Here is a 24,239-nt window from a genome sequence, read left to right as displayed (position 1 = left end):
TTAGATCAGAGTTACTCTGGAAAAGCACAGCAGGTCAGGTCAGGAGCAGGAAAATCGACGTTTTGGGCAAAAGCCCTTCATCAGGAATAGAGGCAGGAAGCCTCCAAGGTGGAGAGATAAATAGTGGGGCGGGTGGAGGGGCTGGGGAGAGGGTAGCAAAGAGTACAAAAGGTGAATGGGGGTGGGGATGGAGGTGATAGGTCAGAGGGAAGGATGGAGTGTTTTTCTAGCACCATTCTGATCTATTATGTTGAATAGCCTGTTTCTGCACCAGATGTTCAATGGAATGAATTCTTTGCAATGTGAAAAGAAGAGCACATGTAAAAATTGTGAACATATATATACACTTTACATCTTATTGGCTTATCTCTTTCCATCAAAGGTCATAGCTTCAAGTCTACTCTAGGGATTGAATTGTGTGAACTCGGCTGACAAGGGAGGGTAATATTGAAGGATTGCTATGTTTTTATACATGCTTTCCTTACAGGTGTGACATTAGATCAAAACTCTAGTCAGGCTGCCAAACAGATAAAATGGCACTTTGTAAGAACAGCAGGCTTTCAAATGAGGGTGAATTAAGATAAAGCAAAACTGTACTGGGAGTGAAAAGCAAATAGGTTTTTCTCTACAATTCACTTGAAAATTATTTCCAAATGTGTTACAGTTCAAATACAAAAAAAGAAAATTAAATTTTCAGGAAACTACAATTATGTGCCTGTATTTTGTTTAGAAAGAAGATTATTCTAACAGCTTTTGCTGGTTTACTAACATTGCGTTATCATTAGCAGATCTTCAAATAATCTGAATCATTTTTAAATCAGCCCCACTGGACTTTAGGCAGTAGTATTCACTGAGTAAACAATTTTGGCAAGATTATGTGGAGGAGCCAGGAGAATGATACTCCGTCGTGATACTTATTTAGAGAGCAGGTGTAGATACGATGGACCAAATGGCTTCCTTCTGCACCGCAATACTTCTGTGATTCTGTAGTTTTCCTGCTTTTACCAAATGTCACATGGTTTGACTGCTCAGCCACTTTAACAGCGAAATGTCAATAAATCTGGCTGTATTTGGATGGTAATAGTAATAATATCAAACCTGCATAAATGAAATGCTATATCAGTAGAACAAAATAATAAATTTCCTATTGTCCTGTCATCACCGTGTCATCACATGTTACAAACCGAAGAATAGTTCAATAACTGTCATGATATTTATGACCACAACGTTGAATGAGTTGGCAATCTATTGGTTTTGTACAGCGGGGTAAGTCACTAGGCATCACTATTGTAACTGGAGTATCCTATCTGCACAGCAACAGCAGAGTCCTCGGCAATTCAATTTTTCCCACAGATGCTCATCAAATTATTCCACTCTACTTGGCTGAGAGAGCCTATTTTCATTTCATGCAAGAGGTTCCAGCATCAATCCTACACAGTAAATAATGCAAGGGCAGGGTGGATAGTCTACACAGTGACTGGAAGTAACTGAGTTATGAACATTTCACCATCAACATTTTGCAAAGTGAAATGGGTTTGTTTTGTGGAAGAAGGAGGCTAGGAGGACATCTAATATAACTGTTTAAGGAGGTTTTGATGCTGTAAATAGGTTAGAAATACTTAATTCTTTTGCCAGTGATCCTAAAACTAGAGACCATAAATCTAAAGATCGCCCCAAATATGAAAGAAATGAGAGAAAGAGGTTTCCACAGAGGGAAATTGTTCAGAATGGATTAGAATAAGATTCTGGCAACAGAATCTATGATAGATTATAAAATTAAAATGGATAAATACCAAAAAGTAAAAAAAAATGAAATGGGTGTAGTGAAAGTACAGGGGATGGAACGTAACGCTGAAGTCATTCAGAGAGCTGATACAAACATAAGGCACTACTTGGCATTGTTGCCTTTCCTGAATGTTGTTTGCTCTCCTGTAATTATATTTTTGTGCACTTAGAAACTTTGGTTTCATTCCAAGTGAAAAGATAAGTCTCACATGCTTCCACAAAAATAGAAGACTGCAATGATACAGAGCAAAACAAATTTTGTTAACTTTGAAGATTAAAGTTGTGTGTATATTTCATTCTTATCCAGATACATCTTTAGTTCATTAATACTTAATAATCTTTGTTTGATTGATTCTACATTTTATTAAAGGAATGTATCAGGTAATTAATATTTCACTGTTGCCATGAAGGTTCCAACAAAAACAAAAAAAGATCATTTGATCTGACTCTGTCAAAAGCTCTTATTAAAATGAATGAAGACAGAACCACCACTCATTCATATATGCTTTTATATGTTGCTTGCTGTAATAAAATAATCATCAGACATCAGGATCCAATGGGAGTATTCTGTATCGGAGATATGTCGAGACTTTCATATTACAGTCTCTAATTTCACAGTTCTTCACTGTATTTGGCACATGACTGTCGAGTAGAGTTTTAGTCAGTACAAGTAATACAATTCCTCTCTACGTGAGAGTAACTCTGCAGCATTTTCTCCATTTTGTACATAAACAAATCTTATTTGAACACAGGTCTATTGAGCAAAATTAAAAACAAAATTGAATGATTGATTTCACAAAGACCTTTTGCATAGAATGAAATTAAAGGAGCCTTCAGTGCCAGAACTAAATTGTGCTATTAGAAATTTCTCTAAGAAGCATCTTATTAATGTCTTCTTTAAAAGAACAGAACTGTTTACAACAATCGAAACATAACTCAGGATGCTGAAGGGATTATGGGTGATGTGGAATTTGACATACTAAATGACATTTAATTTACTATTTTAAGAAAAAACGTTGCTGGAGTAACCTACAGCCTTTGCTGCTTGAAGCATCCAGGCCAGGATCTTGAAGCATTAACTCTGTTTCTCACTCCTCAGATGCAGCCAGACCTGTGAAGTTTTTCCAGTATTCTCTGCTTTTGTTTCTGAGCTCCACACCTGCAGTGGTGGAGGCGGACCTCATTTTTATTTGAGAATCTAGATTCTGGATTTTCACTTCAATGGGACCTCACATTGGTTTATTTCTCATTTGAATCAGAAAATGTTCATCACCTGGCAACAGACATTTGAGCATTAATTTTAGAATTGTTCTTATTGTAGCTCATCAAAAGTAATAACTAAAAATTGTTTAAAATCACACATCAGGCTATAGACCAACAGGTTTATTTGGAAGCACTAGCTTTCTGAGCGCCACTCCTTCATCAGGTGGTTGTGAAGGATAAGATCATGATCACAGAATTTATAGCCAAAGGAGTCCAGTGTCATGGAGATGTGATACATTATGTGTTAAACATGAGGGAATATACCTCTGAGGTGTGTCAACTGAGTTATTTACAAATGAAACAGGGACAGGTAAATCATGATGCCTTTTGCACAATACCTTTACATGAATGTCCAAATGAGCATCCATACGATTCTATTGATACAGCACTCCTTTCATTAATTCCCCTCTCTCTTCAACGATTCCTCCCCTCACTATCCCCAACACACACACACACACAAACACACGAGGATTGTTCCAAAAAGCGGCTAACAACAACAAATGGACAGTAGGTCCAGAGTATCACGGTCAAATGCATAACAGAGGTAACTCTGTTTTTCCCATAGCTAAGTTCGGTACCCATAGGGAGGGCCTCAACTGGGACCTTGGGTTCATGTCACATTACAGGTGATCACCATTGCACTACACACACACACACACACACACACACACACACAGATATTCCTACACGCATACACGCTCACATACACACGGACACAGGTACACACAGACGCGCACACAGACACCCACATACACCCTTATAGACACACACACTCCCACACTCACACATGCACCCCCTCACAGACTTAAGACACTCTGCACTCACTACACACACACACACACACACACACTTTCTCACACTCACAACTCCCACCCCAGACAGACACACACACACAGACAGACAAAGACCCACATGCACACATATATTTTGTGGGGTGAATTTGTACTTGCAGAGTTACATTGTACTTTGCTCAAAAACTGCATGAATTCATGTAGAACTCTGAGCTCAAAAAACTGCATGAATTTATGTAAAACTCTGTTATCTCACTTTTTAGATTAGAATCAATCTAAACATCATGGCATAGACAGAGAACACAGGGGGCCAACACCTTCAACATATTGTCTAGCTATCACCATTGTTAACAGCTAACCCGAGAATGCAACTTTTAAAAAAAGGTTTTGTGATTTAAACATGAAAGAAGTGAAACTATCACTGTATTCTAACAGATGAAAGGCTTAACAGACAATCAATTTTTCAATGTATAATTTCAGTTACATCACACTGTAAATTTTTGCTATAAACTCTGCGTTACGATCGAACCCTCCACTATCACCTGATGAAGGAGCGTCGCTCCGAAAGCCAGTGTGCTTCCAATTAAAGCTATTGGACTATAACCTGGTGTTATGTGATTTTTAACTTTGTACACCCCAGTCCAACACCGGCATTTTCAAATTATGTTTTTGAAGAACTTCATTAACTGCAAAGCACCATGAGATGTCCAGAGGACGTGAATGGCACTATATAATTGCATGGTTTTTTTCCCCCTTTTCCTAATCATGCTACAGGAATCACAGAGACATGAGGAAGCACTAAATGTATTGGGATTTGCCTGTTGTGCAAATAAATGGGTTAATGGCTTTTCTCTATCTTTTCCTTTTCTATGTTGCAGAAAGTGGTCATGGTGGGTTTGTAAACCAACTGAAGAAAGCTATTGAGCTGAGCCACAGTTTGCAGAGAGTGTCCATACAAGAAGCAGATAAACAGAATATAGCCTCCATTTTTTGAAATAAATTAAACGTACATAAATATTCTGTCTTTGTTTGATCCTTCCCATCTCATGATAATTTCGCAGAATTCTCTTCACTTCCCTTCAATTAAACTGGTCTTTTAAGATAAACTGGACAGATGACTATGATTGGCATGCTGCTAATATAACAGTATAGATCCTCAGAGTGCACTAAAGTTGAATTAAATGATAGGAGCAGTAATTATTACAGTAACAGTATTTATTATAACCCAGGCAAGCATTGGTCTCAGTCCAATCTCCTTCAGAAAGGATTATTCACAGGATTTCTGCCAATTGTGATCAGTTCCAATACAAAGCACAAAATCGTCACTCACTCACTATTTTTCCACAAAAATGCTGAACACACTGTTTTATTTCAAATATTAATAAATGGGTGAAGTTGGAATTTGACCATTGTTTTATATTATTTTAGAGGAAAATACTTTCAAAGTATTTTGCTCAAAAGATTGTTTATTTTATGATCACTGCATTCAGAATTGCATGTGGTCAAGCAGGTCCCGTCAGTTTGAAAGTATTGGAATTAGCAGTGGGGCAATGTGGAATTATAGAATTTACAGGGCAGAGGAAGGTCATTGAGCCCATTCCACCTGTGCTAATTCCCTGAAAGAGCTATCCACTTACTCATGCACCCTGCATTCAAAGAATTATCCATTTACTTATTGAATACCTCTCTAGACTCTGTTTTTGGTGTGGCATTCCATGTCTCAACAACATTCTGTGACTATAATTAGTTGGAAATTGCTTGAGAACCATTTTCACAATTACTGTTTTTAATGGGGCAAGACATTTGATGTAACTTTGAAGTGCAGCACTTTAGAATTGAGACATTACACTGTGCAAGAGCAGAAGACAGTGACGAAAAATGACATTGCAGTTGGGGACTTTCTTGCAACACTGCTGCACAAGGCTGAGAAAGCTAGGTAATTATATTTGCATTTTAGTATCTGTAAAGTAATAAAGCTTACTTTCCCTTTGCACACACAGCAAAATTGATTAAACTTTAAAAATTGAAACTTTATTGCTGGAACAGCACAGCAGGTCAGGCAGCATCCAGGGAACAGGAGATTCGATGTTTTGGGCACAGGCCCTTCCTCAGGCCTGTGCCCGAAACGTCGAATCTCCTGTTCCCTGGATGCTGCCTGACCTGCTGTGCTGTTCCAGCAATAAAGTTTCAACTTTGATCTCCAGCATCTGCAGACCTCACTTTCTCCTCGAAAACTTTAAAAATTCAATTAATTCATGGGATGAGGGCATTGCTGACTAGGCCAGCATTTATTGACCCATCCCTAATTGCCCAGAGGGCAGTTAAGAGTCAACCATGTTGCTGTGGGTCTGGAGTCACATATAGGCCAGACCAGGTAAGGATGGTTGTTTGCTTCCCTAATGGACATTAGTAAACCAGGTGGTTTTTCCAACAAACAACAACAGACTCATGGTTATCATTAAACTCTTTAACTCCAAGTTACAGAGATGGTGATGGGTGGCACAGTGGCTCAGCGGTTAGCACTGCTGCCTCACAGCACCAGGGTCCCAGGTTCGATTCCAGCCTCAGGTGACTGTCTGTGTGGAGTTTGCACATTCTCCCTGTGTCTGCATGGGTTTCCTCCGGGTGTTCTGGTTTCCTCCCACAGTCCAAAGATGTGCAGGTCAGGTGAATTGGCCATGCTAAATTGCCCATAATGTTAGGTGCATTCGTCAGAGGGAAATGGGTCTGGATGGGTTACTGTTTGGAGGGTCAGTGTGGACTTGTTGGGCCGAAGGGCCTGTTTCCACACTAGGGAATCGGGAATCTAATCTAAAAAATTGAATTAAATTTCCCACCATCTGCAGTAGTGGGATTGAACCTGGGTCTCTGGATTAACAATCCAGCAAGAATTGCCTCCCCTATAATTGAATTTTGTTCAACTGTTTGAGCAAGAACAAAAAAAGAAGACACACAAGAAAGATTATGAATCAAGAACCTAGAACCAGAAGCTCTTCATTGTAACAGGGATCAATACAGCGAGTAATGTAACTGCAATATACTTCCACAGTTCAAACAACTGATACCTCTCAGGCAACCTCACAGACAAACCTCTGCTTTACCTGGGATCCCTAACTAGTGCTAAACGAGGGAGAAACTAAACCAACAAAATCCCACCTGATCTTTCAGCTACCAAGAATATACTGTCTCTGGACTCGCATTAGCTCATTTCTGAAGGCTTCCCATTTTCCAGCCATCCCTTTACCTGCGAACATCTGCTCCCAATCATCTTTTGAATATTCTTGCCTAATACCGTCAAAATTAGCCTTCCTCCAATTTAGAACTTCAACTTTTAGATCTGGTCTATCCTTTTACATCACTAATTTAAAACTAAGAGAATTATGGTCACTGGCCTCAAAGTGCTCCCCCACTGATACCTCAGTCACCTGCCCTGCCTTATTTCCCAAGAGTAGATCAAGTTTTGTACCTTCTCTAGTAGGTACATCCACGTACTGAATTATAAAATTTTCTTGTACACACTTAACAAATTCCTCTCCATCTAAACCCTTAACACTATGGCAGTCCCAGTCTATGTTTGGAAAGTTAAAATCCCCTACCATAACCACCCTATTATTCTTACAGACACCTGAGATCTCCTTATAAGTTTGTTTCACAATTTCCCTCTGACTATTAGGGGGTCTATAATACAATCCCAATAAGGTGATCATCCCTTCCTTATTTCTCAGTTCCACCCAAATAACTTCCCTGGATATATTTCTGGCAATATCCTCCCTCAGTACAGCTGTAATGCTATCCCTTATCAAAAACGCCACTCCCCCTCCTCTCTTGCCTCCCTTTCTATCCTTCCTGTAGCATATGTGTCCTGGAATATTAAGATGCCAGTCCTGTCCATCTCGTAGCCATGTTTCTGTAATTGCTATGACAGTGCATTCCCATGTTCCTAACCATGCCCTGAGTTCATCTGCCTTCCCTTGCATTGAAATAAATGCAGTTTAATTTATCAGTCGTATCTTGTTATCTGCTTAGTCAGGGCAGGCAGGGGCAGTCAGATCGCACTTCTTTTCTCAACTGTACCACTGTCAGATTGATCTCTTTCCCCACTACTTCCCCGGGTTCCCCCCCAACCCAAACCTTGATAGTTTAAAGCTGAAAATGTGTTGCTGGAAAAGCGCAGCAGGTCAGGCAGCATCCAGGGAACAGGAGAATCGACGTTTCGGGCATAAGCCCTTCTCCTGTTCCCTGGATGCTGCCTGACCTGCTGCGCTTTTCCAGCAACACATTTTCAGCTCTGATCTCCAGCATCTGCAGACCTCACTTTCTCCTCCTTGATAGTTTAAAGCCTCCCAAGCAGCTCTAGCAAATCTCCCTGCCAGTATATCAGTCCTCTTCCAATTCAGGTGCAATCCATCTTTCTTGTACAGGTCACCTCTACCCCAGAAGAGATTCCAATGATCCAAAAATGTGAATCCTTCTTCCATAAACCAGCTCCTCAGCCATGTGTTCAGCTGCTCTATCCTCCTATTCCTACCATTACTCGCACGAAGCAGTGGGAGTAATCCAGATATTACTACTCTCAAGGATCTCCTTTTTAAATTCCTACCTAACTCTCTATATTCTCCCTTCAGAATCTCATCCTTTTGCCTTCCTAGGTTCCAATGTGTACAATGACCTCCTGCTGGTGCCTCTCCCCTTTGAGAACATTCTGCTCACTCTTTGAGGCATTCTTGATCCTTGCTGCAGGGAGGCATAACACCATTTTGATTTTTCACTGCTGGCCACAGAAAGATCTAGCTGTGTCTCAGACTAGAGAGTCCCCTAACACAATTGATCTCTTGGAACCTCATGCACCCCTCATTGCATTAGAGTCAGTCTTGATACCAGAAACATTGCTGTTCTTGCTACATTTCTCTGAGAATCCATCACACCCTACATTTTCCAAAACAGCATACTTGTTCGAAATGGGATAGCCACAGAAGACTCCTGCACTACCAGCCTACCTTGCATATATTTCCTGGAGTTAACCCATCTGTGTGACTGTATCTGCAATGTTTCTCCCATCCTATAATTGCCATCCATCACATCCCCTTGCTCTTGTAAATTCCTCATTGCCTCTGACTGTCTCTATCTTCAGCAGTGCAGAACTCCCTTGGTACTGCATGAGGTGGGGGGGGGTTGGTCAGCTTTGATTTTTCTGTGCCAGTCCTGTCGTGGGATTTCCATTCCCAACATTCTGACTCCGGATTGTACAACCAGCTGAGTCATGGCTGACATACAATTGAGGGGCACAGCTGCCTCAGAATGCGATTCACTAAATGGCCAAAAAAGGAGCTAGTCTGATCTCGAAAGGATACACAATCATATTTCTGGATACAGGGCTTAGCACTATTATAAATTTGGTGGATTCTATAATATTTAATCAAACACCTCAAGATATTTGGAAAAGGCGGATTGGACAATTAAACAAATGACTGCTTTTTCAAAAGCTCTGCTCCCCCCATGTGGAAAACCTTCTTTGCATTAATTTTTTTTTCTTATTTTGACAATTTTTTGTTTCCAGGAAGTAGCTGAGGTCAAAGCAGCATCTGTTGCCAGTTAGTTAGATGATGCAGAGCTGCTTTGAGCTTGTTACCAAGGAGACTGCAGCTGCAATCAAACCGAAATCAGAAATTAACAATATACCATCACTACAGCGACTTCAGAACAATTCCTGAAATGCACTAGGATAAAACCTGGACAATTTACCCACTCGTTATGTTTAGAAATCCAATTCTCATTGCATGGTGGAGTACTTTGTTGCTGATTTATAGAGAGACAGGCTAAGGCTAAGAGCACTTCTTATTATTATATTAGCTATTGATTTTCTTGATTAGATTTTAAAGACATGCGTGATAGATTGAACCAGAGCTGAGCTGTTCTTGTGTAGTACTGAAGCTAAACAGTGACTAAAAAAAAGGTAAACATGAATAAGTGGCTCAACTTGTACCATATCATGTCCTCTGAACCCTGAGACCAGCTGATGGCCTTTGCTGTAACTCATTCCTTTGTATTGAAATAGTACTGCATACAGGTACTCAGTGCTTCATGACCAGAGCTTAAAATAGGACAGTAATGCTCAGGTTAGTGGTGGTGGTGGCCTCAATCATTGTAGTCTGGCTTCTACACATCAGGAACAGATCATTCAGTCCATGGCTCAGTCTCATGAAAATCTAAAAATAGGACACTTAAAAATGCATAAATATATATCTGGTGCAATACTTTATTTCAAAAATACATAGATTTCCTTGTACATACACAGGTACTAAAGCAGTTCTGTACAGTCTTTGCATATCAAGAAAAAACAAATGTTGGAATTTGACATTCCCACAGTTGCAAACACCAAAGGCATTTCTACTCATGCAGGACACAGTTTGCATTTATTCTGAGGCAAAGAGAGGGTTTGATAACTGAATGGACTCCCATTGAACTTCTGGTAGATAAACCACGGTTGTTGGTCTTTCCCCACTGTACATTGGTGACAGCTGCCCCAAGCTTTAATGCTTCCCTTAGCACTTAGTCCTGGATCTGGGAATGTGCCAGTCTGCAACACTCAGTCAAGGTCAACTCTTTACACACTGAAAGACCAACAAGTTTCAGGCAGATTGAAGAACGTCTTTCACCGAGTTGATGGTCCTTCAGGTGCAGTCAATGTTTTTCTCAGTGTTTGTCGCAAGGAACAGACCACAGAGAACAGAGTCCTGCATCACAAAGCTGCTCTGGACAAACCTCAACAAGAACCTCTACATCTCTCTCCAGACCTTCTTTAAAAAGGCACATTGCAGCAGGAGACGATTGACAGTCCCTTCCCCACCCCAGCTGCTTCCAGTGGCACAGAGTGTCTGTGCATACATGAAGTATCTGATGGGTAGTGTCCTTCACCAGCCAAGCTACATCTGCTGCAATATATTGTCAATAAATGCCACTTACACTGTAGAGAAGAACATGCAAACAAGTCGGCTAGCAAACAAGTCGGCTACAGTATCCAGTACAGCACTACCCCCTTTTCATGCAGTTGGCCTTGAAAACTGATCAAATACACCTTGATATTATCTGAAGCATTCAGCTGTGTACCTGACTTGTGTTTTCCATTCCTTGCAGTATTTATTATTTAGCATCACACATATCAGTAATGGGAATGTTTCACTGTGGCAGCATTCCTTGCTGTTTCTGGTAGGATCCCAGTCTCGTGACAAGAGCTGAATGACAATGGCAAGGTGTATCATTAATTGTTAGAGCAAGGTGAAGGGTCTCAGCTTGTAGTGAAAGGTATGACATAGGTCGAATGACGTGAAAGAGAAGGTGTCTTTAATTAGCTTTAGGTAAATCCAAGCTTGGCTTTTAAAAGCCTAGCATGGTGGTAGTGCTGAAAGAAAGAGCCAAGGAGTCATCTCGGGGTTAGCACCTTTACTGAGGTGGCAATGGTTACACCTCAAGCGATCCACGATGATTTGAGATTTCTTTCCTTCAGGGTTGCCAGGTAAGGTCATTAGGAATTACTGTGCACAGTATTACTACTCCATCCAGTGAGCAGGCAGTTCTCCCGGGCAGGTTGTCAGTGAGGTAGGTACCATCTATAAAACAAAAACGTGTGAGCCACACATCAAATTGAATGAAATTTAATTGGTTTGGCAGCAACCAGTTGAACTGTGGATGCCACTAAGTGGCTTTCCTCAATGTACTATGCAAAAACAAATGTTGTGGCAGTACTGCAATAGTCATAAAAACTATCTGAAGTCACTTACACAAAGCATTGGAGCTAAAGTAGCCCAAGTGAATAAGTTCCATGCTGTTAGCTCAATAAAATGCTTCAATAAGTGGATTGAGGTTAAATATGGAAAAGTTCTGGTGGGTATCTAAGCCAGATTAAATCACTCGTCTGTGTTGAGTTAGCTGTCCAATAAACGCGGCAATTTGTGGGTTGGCACCAGAATAAAATGACCATGAAAGCTGCCAGATTGTTGCAAAAGCACAACTGCATCACTAATGCCCTTGAGGGAATAAAATCTGGCTTACGTTTCTCTCCAGTCCCACCCTATGTGGTTGACTGTAAATGCCTTCTGTTCTAAGAAGAATCACCACACAGAATAACAATGCGGCTTTACAAGCATCACCTATTTCCTAAGAATAAATAATAAAGAAAACCATCAGGTGGGAAAAAGGACCAGTATTTAAAACAGACCAGCAAATGGCGGCACACACAATGTTAGTGAAGAGCCAGTAGGCAGTCAAATATCTGCAATGCATAATGAATGAAGAAAATTATAGGTAAGAATATCTAACAAAAGAAAAATAGCACAAACAAGAACAGGAAAAGAAAATGAAATAAATTTGAATAGATATACTAAGGAAAAAGATAGTAATGAAACATAAGTTTCATCTGAACAGAAGTATGAAAACAATTAATATTAATTTTCAAATCTCTATGGCAGTGAAACAGGAAATGAGTGAAAAATAAATGAAAAGACTCAAATATAAAAATACTAAAAATGTAGAGACAAGATATCTAAATCTTGAAGTTACTCTCAAATGAGGGGAAAAATGTTTCAAACTCTTTAAAGTTTTGTTATCTGCAGGATGTTTAAACTGAGATTTGGGTAAAACAGTGGTTTTCAAAGAAATTAAGTGATTCCAAGTGCTACAAGTTACCAGGGCCCTAAAAGAATTTTCTGATGCACTAAGTCCCAATATCATAATTAAACTTTACTGATCAGAGCCTCAACACAAAGAAGTCTAAATAGAATTGGCTCAATTTATAACTACCCACTAGAGGGCACAACAGCAGCAGTTACCATAGGGACAAAGAGACACATTGCCTGAGATTCAGGCCAATCGATTTTATTATGATAAACAAGAAAATTGTATTTGTTTGCCATATAATGGATAAGCAACATCAGGCACTGGTTGGGCCAAATGGCCTGTTTTATTCCTGCACATACTATACAAAGTCCAAATACATTATTATCACTTCATGCATAGCTCTTACTTCCTTGAACGTCACAGTTCTTGGTTAAGACCCAGTGTGTTTTACATAGCTTTCACAAAGTTGTTAAGGTCCTAAAGCTTGTATAAGATAACTTCAAACTTTGAAGGCAGTTTTTTTTTGTAGTCTTAAGCACTTTTTGACAAGTGAAAATGTCTCAACATTCCTCTTGAACCTCGAATTCTAACTAAAACAGCGCAGCCTTCTATCTCAGTGGACATAATTGGAGTCTACTATGCACAACCCAGAGCTTTCCAAACTCTCCCAGTGCCTCACCAAGTCCAACTGGTGAGGAGGTAGGATTCACATCAGCTGTTGGTTATTATTTGATTGAACTCCTCAAATAGCATTTGTTTCATGTGTTATTTATTCACAAAAGTACCAGACAGATGGGAAATGTCACTGACTAAATGAGAAAGAAAATAACATTGTAAAACAGAAGGCTGCCAGCCTCCAGCAATTGCTGCCAAATCCACAGGCAGGGCTGACTGTGTAGTAAAGGAATACCAATTCCCACCACATCCAGCAAGAACTTCACAGTATACCATTGGTGGCTGGGCCTTCAGCTGCCTCATTCCCAAGCTTTGGAATTCTCTTACTATACAACGCTACCTCTCTAACTCATGTTCCTTTTATTAAAGGCACTTCTTTCAGCTTTTACTAATCTACCTTTACATCATTTGATATCACATCCCATTTTCTAATACACCTGTTACCATGAATTTGTAATACATAAACAAGTAATTGTTAATTCCATTGACTAATACCTAAGATTTCTGTTAGATATAAAGCACATTGAAAGGAACCAGGATAGAGTGTCTTAAAATGGCTACAGATGTCACATGACCTACAAGCTGGCCAATCTGCACAAGGAATTGCAAAATGGATGCCTAAACAACATTGTTAAAGAACTGATTTGCATTAAGGCATTTGAAACTGAGCTTAGACTGCAGAATTCTCACCTGCAGGAAAGGCCAGAGATAAAGTTAGTCTACTGATATCTGTGTGTAAAAAGGAAGATGAAAATCCCCTTATTTGTTTCAATTGCACCTTGATAGCTTTGATAATGGGAGTTGAAACTCCTTCATTAATGTGGATTGTCTCCAAGTGTGACAATAGCTAGCTGTCACATGAAAATTACTAAAATAAAAGGGTGTGTCTCAATTACCAAAGGAATGTTAGGAATGCTAGCAGAATTGAGTAACAGCAGCTATCTTACAACAGTTTTGTTAAGGTCAGCTTCATATTTCTGTCAAAATGTGGAATATGTCACTGGGATAGATAATTTAAAGGTAAAGCAAACTTCAAAGGTCATAAGCACTCACTCTAGAAATGTACAAATTGTGGTTTAACAGGAGCAGTTTCCAGAAGAAAAGATTTTGTGCTGGAAACTCCCTGTTATTTGATATGTATGGGGAATAGGGATGCTGTTCGTATGAATCTGTGAATGTATGTGTACTGGAACTTGCATACCATGTTCTGGTATTTTTGAAGAAACTTTATAAAAATGATCCACTTTCTTTTGAAAGTTTTGCTAATTGCATGAGAATTCTGCATGCTTGGGTACCAGATAATGGGGAGTTCACAGTAATAGCACAATCCCACTGCTCTTAAAATTAATGTTGAAATGTATAATTCTTTTGCTTAAATTTTAACCTTTTTAATTCAATTTGACCTTCCCCACTTCTGTGCCTATAAACCTCTACTCATTGCACACTTGTTTGTTTGTGTCTGTGTCCAAGGTTGTGGAATGGCTAGTACCTCTTAACTGTACTGATAACACTGAGTTTTTAAAATCCTCATGAAAGAAATACTAATTGCCAATGCAAGGCACCTGGCTGGCTTTATATCTGGTTAAGTGCATATTGAGTTACAAAAGCACACCTTTTAAAAAATTTTGAACTCTGACATGAGTGATAGGAGGAACTTATTTACCCCTTTACTTGGTTTTATCACTTCTAGGTGCCATGGGACACTTTGTTGCATAAACACACTGATTAAATGTGTAAGTTGTTGGTGTGTTATGTTACAATGCACTTCTGTCTAATGTAATTGATTTAACATTGATGTGAGCTAAAGAAGAAAAGTATGGTATTTGCATATGCAGCATTTTTGGATCCTCATAATGTCCCACTTTATATTGAGCCAATAATTTTACTTTTGAATTGTTGGTTAATGGGAAAACATAGAATTCACAAGACCCATAAGTCAGAAGTTAATCTATTTAGGTTGTGGCTTTAATAGAGGTTGCAAAACCAAGAGAGATGACCACATCTCTTCCAATAGTGCCACCTACTTGTGCATCAGTTCAATGTTACATCCAAAAGGTGGAAGCTCTGATAGTGTAGTCCCTCGGTAATTCACTGAAATGCCATCCTTAAAATTCCTTGGGTCCTGATCCTTGACCATTTTGGGGTGATTGAAGGAAAACACATTAGCACAATAAGTTAAATTTTCGGTAAAAGAATTATACACTTCAAAGTTCCTTTAATTGTTCGTAAGGATAGTGAGATTGTGCTGTTACAGTGAACTCTTCATTATCTGGTGCACAAGCATCCAAAATTCTCAGGCAATCAGCCAACATTTCAAAAGAAAATGTATAATTTTATAAAGTTTCTTCAAAAGCATCTACGGCATGCTAATTTCTGATGTAGCTGTCATGAAAATGGCACCTGCAGTTAAGCTAGAAACAGTGCGCCTGCAATAGACCCCGAATGCCCCATACCATCGGAAATTTCAGAAGTGACTCTGCCCTGTGGATTATTGGCTCCCAGCCCATATTGCGACCTGTTCTACCGAACTGAAAAACCCTTGTCCTGCATTCCTTGAGCTTATATTTTTTATACAAGAAAAATGCTCAGACAATTCAGACTGCCTCCCTGCCTTAGTTGCCCTTTCTAGAGACCAGGAACATCCTTGTGGATGTTGAAATGCCTCCCTTCATTGGACAATCCAATCCTGCTGCAATGCCAGGGCTCCAGCCAACCTGAGAACCTTGAAGGTTCCAGAGTCTTCATTCCAGTCCCTTCTCTAATCAATAAGCTCTCTGAAAAGTTATGGCAAACCGTTAATAGCCAGGTCTACGTCATTACTTGTGGCAAACTGCCAACCTCCTGCTAGAGGCGTTCAACTCTGAGTCCCTGTGGAATTTCAGCTCCTGATTGGTAGATTTTGGGTATGTGAACAGAGACAGAGGGAAAGTCATGAGGGAGACTTTTCTCAACCATATAGAGTCCATGGACTATTTCTCATGATCAAAAAATCAGACAAATATTTATTACTTGGGATGCTCCTCTCCAAATTTTGCTTCCTGGGTTTAACTAAAACAATGTTTCAGGCCCTGACAGTAAAAATGGAAGTTTACCTTTGTGACTTCAAGAAGAACCGTAAGAACAATTCCAAGTTAAATAACGCTCGGTCCACAACTTGCAATTGTAGGTGACAACAATGTATGTAACCTGATTCTAGCTTGCTTCTTGATTGACTGCAGATGGTAGTTGGCTATGTAGTTTGTGTGTTGGTTCTTGGCTCATTATTACATCAAACTCAATGCAACACAGCTCTTACATCACTATCACTTTATTCCAAACTACTTCTGATCCAATGTATGTACTGTTGGTATGTCAAGCATTTTAGCATGAAACATAGGGGAAAATGGACTCTCTCATTCTTTAAATGTTAATGACCATAAGCTATAAGACAACCCATTAATCTCAGGAATCAGTCTCGTGAATGTTGCATGAACTACTCGTTGTGCACATATATCCTTCCTCACATAAGAAGGCCATAACTGGACACAGCACTGTCAGGTTGGAATATTACGTCTCATCCCAGGATGGCAGGCAGAGGGCTGTAGAGTTTGGTGTCATGCTAGCTGCACTGTTTCTGGCACCTATCCACCAATACCCACACACACTGGGAATATACCATGGCTAGGGAAGTTTCAGGTGCCTCTCCCTTCTCCAGTGAACATTGACTTAAGGATAGCCTCCTGCAAATAATAGAACTTGTGGCTGGTTAAGCACTTGGTAGGCCTGGTCACCAGGCTGAAAATGTGTTGCTAGAAAAGCGCAGCAGTCAGGCAGCATCCAGGGAACAGGAGAATTGACGTTTCGGGCATAAGCCCTTCTTCAGGAAAGGTCACCAGGCTGCCAGGGACAACTTGGTAACCTGTAATGCTGAGCGCATTGGAGGAGAGGCGCAGGGAGAGATGGGATTAGCTCATTGATGGGCCTTCCTTTGCATTTCTGCATTCGTCCTTGCCTTGCCCTTTTCAGGCATGGATTGCACCCCTCTCTCAGGATCCTTGCTAGCCTGGTGCAGGCCAGATTCCAGGGTCACCTTCAATTTCAGCTGGAATGCTGGAAGCCAGCCTGTCAGCTTCAGCAGTGGTCACCACTCCAGGTGGTGCTGCTGGGCCATTGTCCTGCTGGATCTCCAATTCGCTGGAAACTCTCTGAAGGGACTCCACTTGATAAGGGATGGAAGTTCTTCCTCAAAACAATTAGCAGCTTATGGTGAGCTGACAAAATGGAGGCAGGCTCGTCCTTGACCATAAATTGAGAGGGGATTGTCCTCAGATAAAATTCAGTCCCCACAAAATGTGCTCTCAGCAATGCCTGTAATGACTGTAGCAATTCCACTTTTATGCTCCAATCCTCCTTGCAATACAAGCCAACATTTCATTTTCATTCCTAGTTACTTGGTTAATCTATATACTAGTTTTTTTTTGTGTTTCCTTCCACTTAAATAAAATTTACCTTACTTTTCCTCCTGCTAAAAGCCACTATATTTCCTTAGTTGAACTTTTGCACAGCCGGGTAAATTATCTAAATCCATTTGCAGAGTCTTTGACCTGGATTTTCAACTGGAGAGTTGGAGACCAAAAAAAAGATTCTCCAGCTAACTGGGAAGAAAATTGGAAAATAAAATTCTCCCTCTTCACCTGAAAATGCTCAATCAGATTCTGTAATCCTCTAAATAAATCTACAAATGTTGTTTTAAAAAAAAAATCAAGCAATTGGAATTATATGGAAATACAGACATCAGCAGGCTGAGTTCAGACTGTACCATAACACAATGCAGCTGTAAACTATTACTACAGAATTTAAAATTACTAACTTAGGGCAGGCTGATGATACAGTGTAGGAGTGTGTGTGAAGCTAGGGCCTGGGAGAGCGTTATGGGGACCAGTGTGTGAAGTTCAAGTTGTAAGAGCTTCACAGGGACGTGAATGTAGAGGAAGGTTCGTGTTGAGCTTCACATGGACCTGTGAGTGTCTGGAGTAGATTCCATGAGACCCTCACAGAAGAGGGAGTGGAAGGGGTGTGTACATATGTGTATTGGAAAATGCGCATCATATAAACAGTTGAGTACTGTTTAAATTCAGCAATGACTCATTCATGTCATTCTGTTTCTTTATGTTGATCCAAAAGTGAAAAATGGCCAGGTGCAGATTTATCCACAATGTCAGGTGTCAGGGTTAAGGTAGTGAAAAGGACAAAATGGTGTGTGTAGAAATTTTGACTGGTCGCTACACTTTAGCTGAGTCAGTACATGAATGCAGAGGGCCACAGACAGCTTTGAGTTTATTGACCTCATGCTTTTCCTTCTTTACAGCATCCTGACAGGTAGGAACTGTTGGCAGGTGCCTTTGGCCACAACCCCTAGAAAGCATCACAAGTATAAAAATGGAGCTTAAGCATCCATTCGAAATCTATTAGTAAATTGCTGATGTATCCCTATGTGTATTTCAGATTCTCTTCATACTTTATATTGTAAACTGCAAAAAATATTAAGCAATCTTCAAAGTCTTTATAACATAGAGTAAAAGGCTTCTACAGCAATGTAGGAAAAATAGCATATGTTATGCTTTTTTTTTCTTAATTTTTCAATGATTCTTTGCACACAAACTTCTTTTGTGTCCCTCGATTTCTTTTTGAATCTATAGCCAAAATCTGTCCATCAGAGTTGTACAGTCAGTTCATTTTGCAGCAGCATTTCCTGGGTGCAAAAGATTTATCCTTCTAGCAGGTGGAAGTGCCGGACTGACTCCCCATTAAATGCACAGTCTCTTGTGGCCTGCCTTGCAAATTTCTATGTGCACTTCATACGAAGCTGGCCAGATCTGTTGGCCCCTCCTGGCTGTGTGATAAAATCATTACTAATAAAATACAATCCAAAAGGATGATGGCTAACTGGCTGCACACATCTGTCATGCAAGAGCAGTGTCAGACTCTCCCCTTCGGGATTTTTGTTTCCATTAGGCATGCACAAAGCAGCTTGGGACACAGCCTGTTTCAACATTGCCTGGAATTTATATTATTACTCTGTTGAAAATACCTGAAGTTCCTTAGGAAATGTTCAAGCACAACTCTTGCATCTTTTCACAGAAGCAGAAGAAAATAATTAAGATCCTGCATCAGTGCAGATGTTGGGTGAACTGGAGAACTTTATGAATGTAGAACATCTGTCCGTCAGGTAGCTGTGTATATTCTGGAATGGAGTAGTGACTCCAGAATGTTCAGTTTGTGGACAGGGCTAGGTCTCACAGATGCTATCACATCTCATTTTAACAAAGCGAGTTGATATAGACCTCCTATTGCAGCACACATTTCACTTTACTTCAACTGAAGGCTTATTTAATTCATTTAAAGTTCAACCTTTTCATTAACAATCATCTTTGAGATGTTGGGTATATGGAAAATGATAGATTTTCAAACTAACTACCTTAAAATGAGAATTGTAGCTTTTTGTAGTGTTTTTTAAATCTCGCCCTCGGAATATAGCATCGCCAACAAACCTGCAATGTATCAGCCATCCCCATCTGGCCTGGAGAAAGTGGTGCTGGGCCTTGTTCTTGATCCATTGCATTCTGCATAATAGGATGCTCCCATCATGCTGTTAAGTAAGACACTCAAGGGTTTTGATCCAGTTAGGATAGAGAAAGGGTTAGATATATCCAAATCAAGATGGTGTGTGACTTGGTGGGAAATTGAAGGTGCTGTCCTTGTCACTCTATCTGCTGGGAGTTGTGAATTTGGGAAGGGCTGATAAAGATGTTTTGGCAAGCTGCCACGTATGTATCTTGCAGATATTGAGTCAAAATGTCTGGTGCTGGAAAAGCACAGCCAGTCAGGCAGCATCCAAGGAGCAGGAGAGTTGACATTTCAAGCATAAGCTCTTCATCAGGAATGTGGAAGGGCCCAAGGGGGCTGAGAGATAAATGGGAGAGGGGTGGGGCTGGGGGGCAGGTGGGAAGATAGCTGGGAATGCGATGGGTAGATGAAGGTGGAGGTGAAGGTGATAGGTCGGAGTGAAGGGTGGAGCGGATAGGTGGGAAGGAAGATAGACAAGTAGGAGACAGCAGCGTGGCAGGGTCCTCACTAAGTACTGATTATCTGATTATTTGGAAGTAACTGCCAGTAGATAATGAGTCCTTAACAACAGTGACTCCTTTTGATGGTATGAGAGTTGGCTGATGGTCAATCATTTAATCAATATTTTAATCCTGTAAAATCATGCAAGATTTATTTAATCAATTGTAGTACAATGGCATTCTCTGAGTGCTAACATAAGACAGATATTCCAAAAGTGTTTATTCTCTCTCTGTGACTTTGTGGATAAAAGTTGTCCTAGATGTAGTGTAAGACTCATGTAGACTAGAGTTTTGGTTTCACCTTGAAATTTTCATTTAATGACTGGTTCTAGTCCAAGAGATGAACGGTAATGTCCCAGAGTAGGATGTGGATAAATTATCTAGGGGCTCCACTTCTACCTGTTCACTGCAAAATGTTCACTCCAGCTGCAACATGTCTGTGTGATATAACAACAGTATCGCATTGGGTTGTATAATGTTTGCATAGCAATGCTAAGAGTTTGGCACAACTGGGGAAGTGGAAGGTTCAGTTGACTGCAAAGCACATTTTGCTATGTAATATGTCTGCTGAGGCAGTAAGGAAACAGCAGCAAGCTCTTCATGGTCTTTACTTGTTCCTCGGGTTCTCCACCAAAGGCAAGCTTTTGGCGATTCTATCTCATTTTTGATTTTTTTACTCTGATTAGAACAAGGAGGTAGGCTCTACATCCACTTCAGATAGAACTTTGTGGGCGGCTCGGTGGCACAGTGGTTAGCACTGCTGCCTCACAGTGCCAGAGACCCGGGTTCAATTCCCGCCTCAGGCGACTGACTGTGTGGAGTTTGCACGTTCTCCCCGTGTCTGCGTGGGTTTCCTCCGGGTGCTCCGGTTTCCTCCCACAGTCCAAAGATGTGCAGGTCAGGTGAATTGGCCATGCTAAATTGCCGGTAGTGTTAGGTAAGGGGTATGGGTGGGTTGCGCTTCGGCGGGTCGGTGTGGACTTGTTGGGCCGAAAAGCCTGTTTCCACACTGTAATGTAATGTAATCTAATCTAAAAAACTGGTTGAACTCTGTGCAGTTGGTGTTATCTACAGTGCCCTCGAGCCAATTGAGCTAACTGGTTGTCAATCTACATTTATGGTTATATAACGAATATATTGAATGCTGTACATCCATTGAGAGACTGCTTAAGAAGACATGCCATGCAGTACATAAAAATACAGACTGATAAAAATCATCCACTTCAGCAGAAAGAGGTTTTAATATAACTTGTGAATTCTGTGAGTTTCCAGAGATCAAGGTCCTCAGTCCAACTTAATTCATCTGGTGGGAATCAGATGGGTTCAGAACTAATGACCAGTTTACACTCCATCTAATGAAGTCTTCATTAAAATCAACTGAGAGCAAAATAGAGTCTAACCCATTCCCATCCCATTTGAGTTAAGTCATGACTGTACAATGGTTTTAATTTGTGATAATGTTTTAATTGAAACAGGAGGTAGAAAGGGAGGGATGGATAATATTGCAGAGTTAGCCCTTGAAATATATCTGAATGTTTTTGTCAGTGTGATAGTTACCTGTGTTACATTGTGTCCCATTGTGCACAATATTGCAAAAAAAAACAAACGAGATGTTCCTAAGTAGTAAAGATACGATAACAGTCAAATTTGTTAATACACGATATGGAGGTGCTGGTATTGGACAGGAACGGATAAGGTTAAAAATTGCACAACACCAGGTTATAGTACAACAAGTTTATTTAGAAGTATAAGCTTTCGGAGCGCAACTCCTTCATCAGGTAGCTTGTGACCTGACAAAGAAGTAGCATTTCGAAAGCTTGTACTTCCAAATAGATCTGATGGACTAACACCTGATGTTGTGTGATTTTTTAACTATTAAAACACAGTAGTATAAGTGAAAGAATAATTAAAGAGCTGCATTATTTGTGTTTGGCAATTTTCTTAGAAAAGTGATGTTTTGAGATGAAGATGATCCAACAAAATGCATGGTATTGGCTCCCTGTTTATTGAGTAGAGTCATAGAGCCATAGAGATGTACAGCATGGAAATAGACCCTTCGGTCCAACCCGTCCATGCCGACCAGATATCCCAACCCAATCTAGTCCCACTTGCCAGCACCCAGCCCATATCTTTCCAAACCCTTCCTATTCATATACCCATCCAAATGCCTCTTAAATGTTGCTATTGTTCCAACCTCCACCACTTCCTCTGGCAGTTCATTCCATACATGTACCACCCTCTGCATGAAAAAGTTGCCCCTTAGGTCTCTTTTATATCTTTCCCCTCTCACCCTAAACCTATGCCCTCTAGTTCTGGACTCCCCGATTCCAGGGAAGAGACTTTGTCTATTTATCCCACAGCCTCTGACGCTCCAGGGAAAACAGCCCCAGCCTGTTCAGGCTTTCCCTATAGCTCAAATCCTCCAACCCTGGCAACATCCTTGTAAATCTTTTCTGAACCCTTTCGAGTTTCACAACATGATAGGAAGGAGACCAGAATTGCACAGTTGTCTTATATTCCAACAGTGGCCTTAACAGAGGGCCTACTGCATCAGTCTGTAAATAGACCAGCTTTGTGTGTCAAGGACAAGGTATGCCATGAGCTGTGAATCACCACAAATAGCTGAACAATTTATATCATTTCATTAACCTCACTGAAAAAAGAGCTCACCACTAGCCTACCTGTGAGCTCCAGGATGTTACTGTTTTTGTACAGAAAATACAAGAAATATGTTGCAGAGACTTCAAGTTGGCATTCAACAGGCATTATACTTTGTTCATATGATTTACTTTCTAGCAATACTAGCCAGGTTCTCCAGCTCAGAAAAGAATTGAAAATTCTCACTCCTGAAGGTCTCACATAATTCCTACAGCATTCATGAATGTGGAGTAGTTTTCCAGCTTTTCCTTTCTGCCTCTTATGCTCTCTTTTCCTCTTTTAATCCAAACTTTTCTTTCTCTCTGTTTCTCTTTCTGTACTTATTTTGACTCTATTTATACCAAGTTACATTTATGCTGTTCCTCTGTTCCTTTCTCCATTCTTCGGTCTCATTGATGAAGAAGATAGGCTGTTGGTCACATTCTCAGCTGTACTTCTGAAAGGTCCCACTGCTGTCACTGCAGCATTAGCACACCCTGCAATTTTCCGAAAAACAAAGTTGAAGCTGAAGAGAGGGATGAAAATCTAACAAATGGGACATTCCCCAGTAAGTTCTGGGCTATTGTGTTGGAATCTATTACTAAGATCACATACAAAGCTCAGCGCTAACAAAAGGCAATTGCCACAGTTGAATTTAGAATGAATAACATCTTGACTGCTTAATCAGAGCTGGGAGAGTTGCCAAATTCTGGGTCTTCCTCCCACTCAGCCACATTAACCCCCCATCACTAAGATCAGTTGCATGTTAGCAGATCTCAGCTGGATAAGCAGTTGGAAATCTACAACTGGTCACAGTGTCTTTGAGTGCAACTTCTGCCTGAAGGTCCTGCTTCTGAGCACTGTACAGTAACCTCTCCTAAAAGAGATATGGGTAAAACTGATCTCAGTTGTGCTATTCTTTACACAGACCTGTACTAATATAGAATGTGAAGCCAAATGGAACAGTTAAAGAAGATAATGTTGACACAGTTAAAGGCAAACTTAATGGGTGAATAAGTGAGAGGAGAACAAAAAAATAATGTGGATGGTAGGAAGAGTTAATTAAAGTGGGATGTATAAACAGTAGTCTGTACCAGTTGGGCTGTTTCCATACTGTAGTTTCTGAGTAATAATCTGTGTTTCCTTGCATTGAACATCTGGTCAGATTAATATTTGCCCTTTCATCTCTGAGAACTGGAACAGCTCCAATCTAACTTAATAGATCAAAGAAACTTTATTTTGATCTACATAAAATAGGTTAATTTGGGCAAACTCAGTCCAGTTCTTAATTAGCATAACCTATAGCACAAAATATTAAACTATTACATAATGACACAACATTGATTATTAGAATGGCCAAGAACATCTC

Source organism: Chiloscyllium plagiosum, unplaced genomic scaffold (genome assembly GCF_037043375.1).
Source record: "Chiloscyllium plagiosum isolate Xiang-an unplaced genomic scaffold, Cpla_swu_hap1 HiC_scaffold_21, whole genome shotgun sequence".
Lineage (NCBI taxonomy): Eukaryota > Metazoa > Chordata > Chondrichthyes > Orectolobiformes > Hemiscylliidae > Chiloscyllium > Chiloscyllium plagiosum.
The sequence above is the reverse complement of the archived record's forward strand: the minus strand, read 5'-3'. Positions refer to the sequence as shown.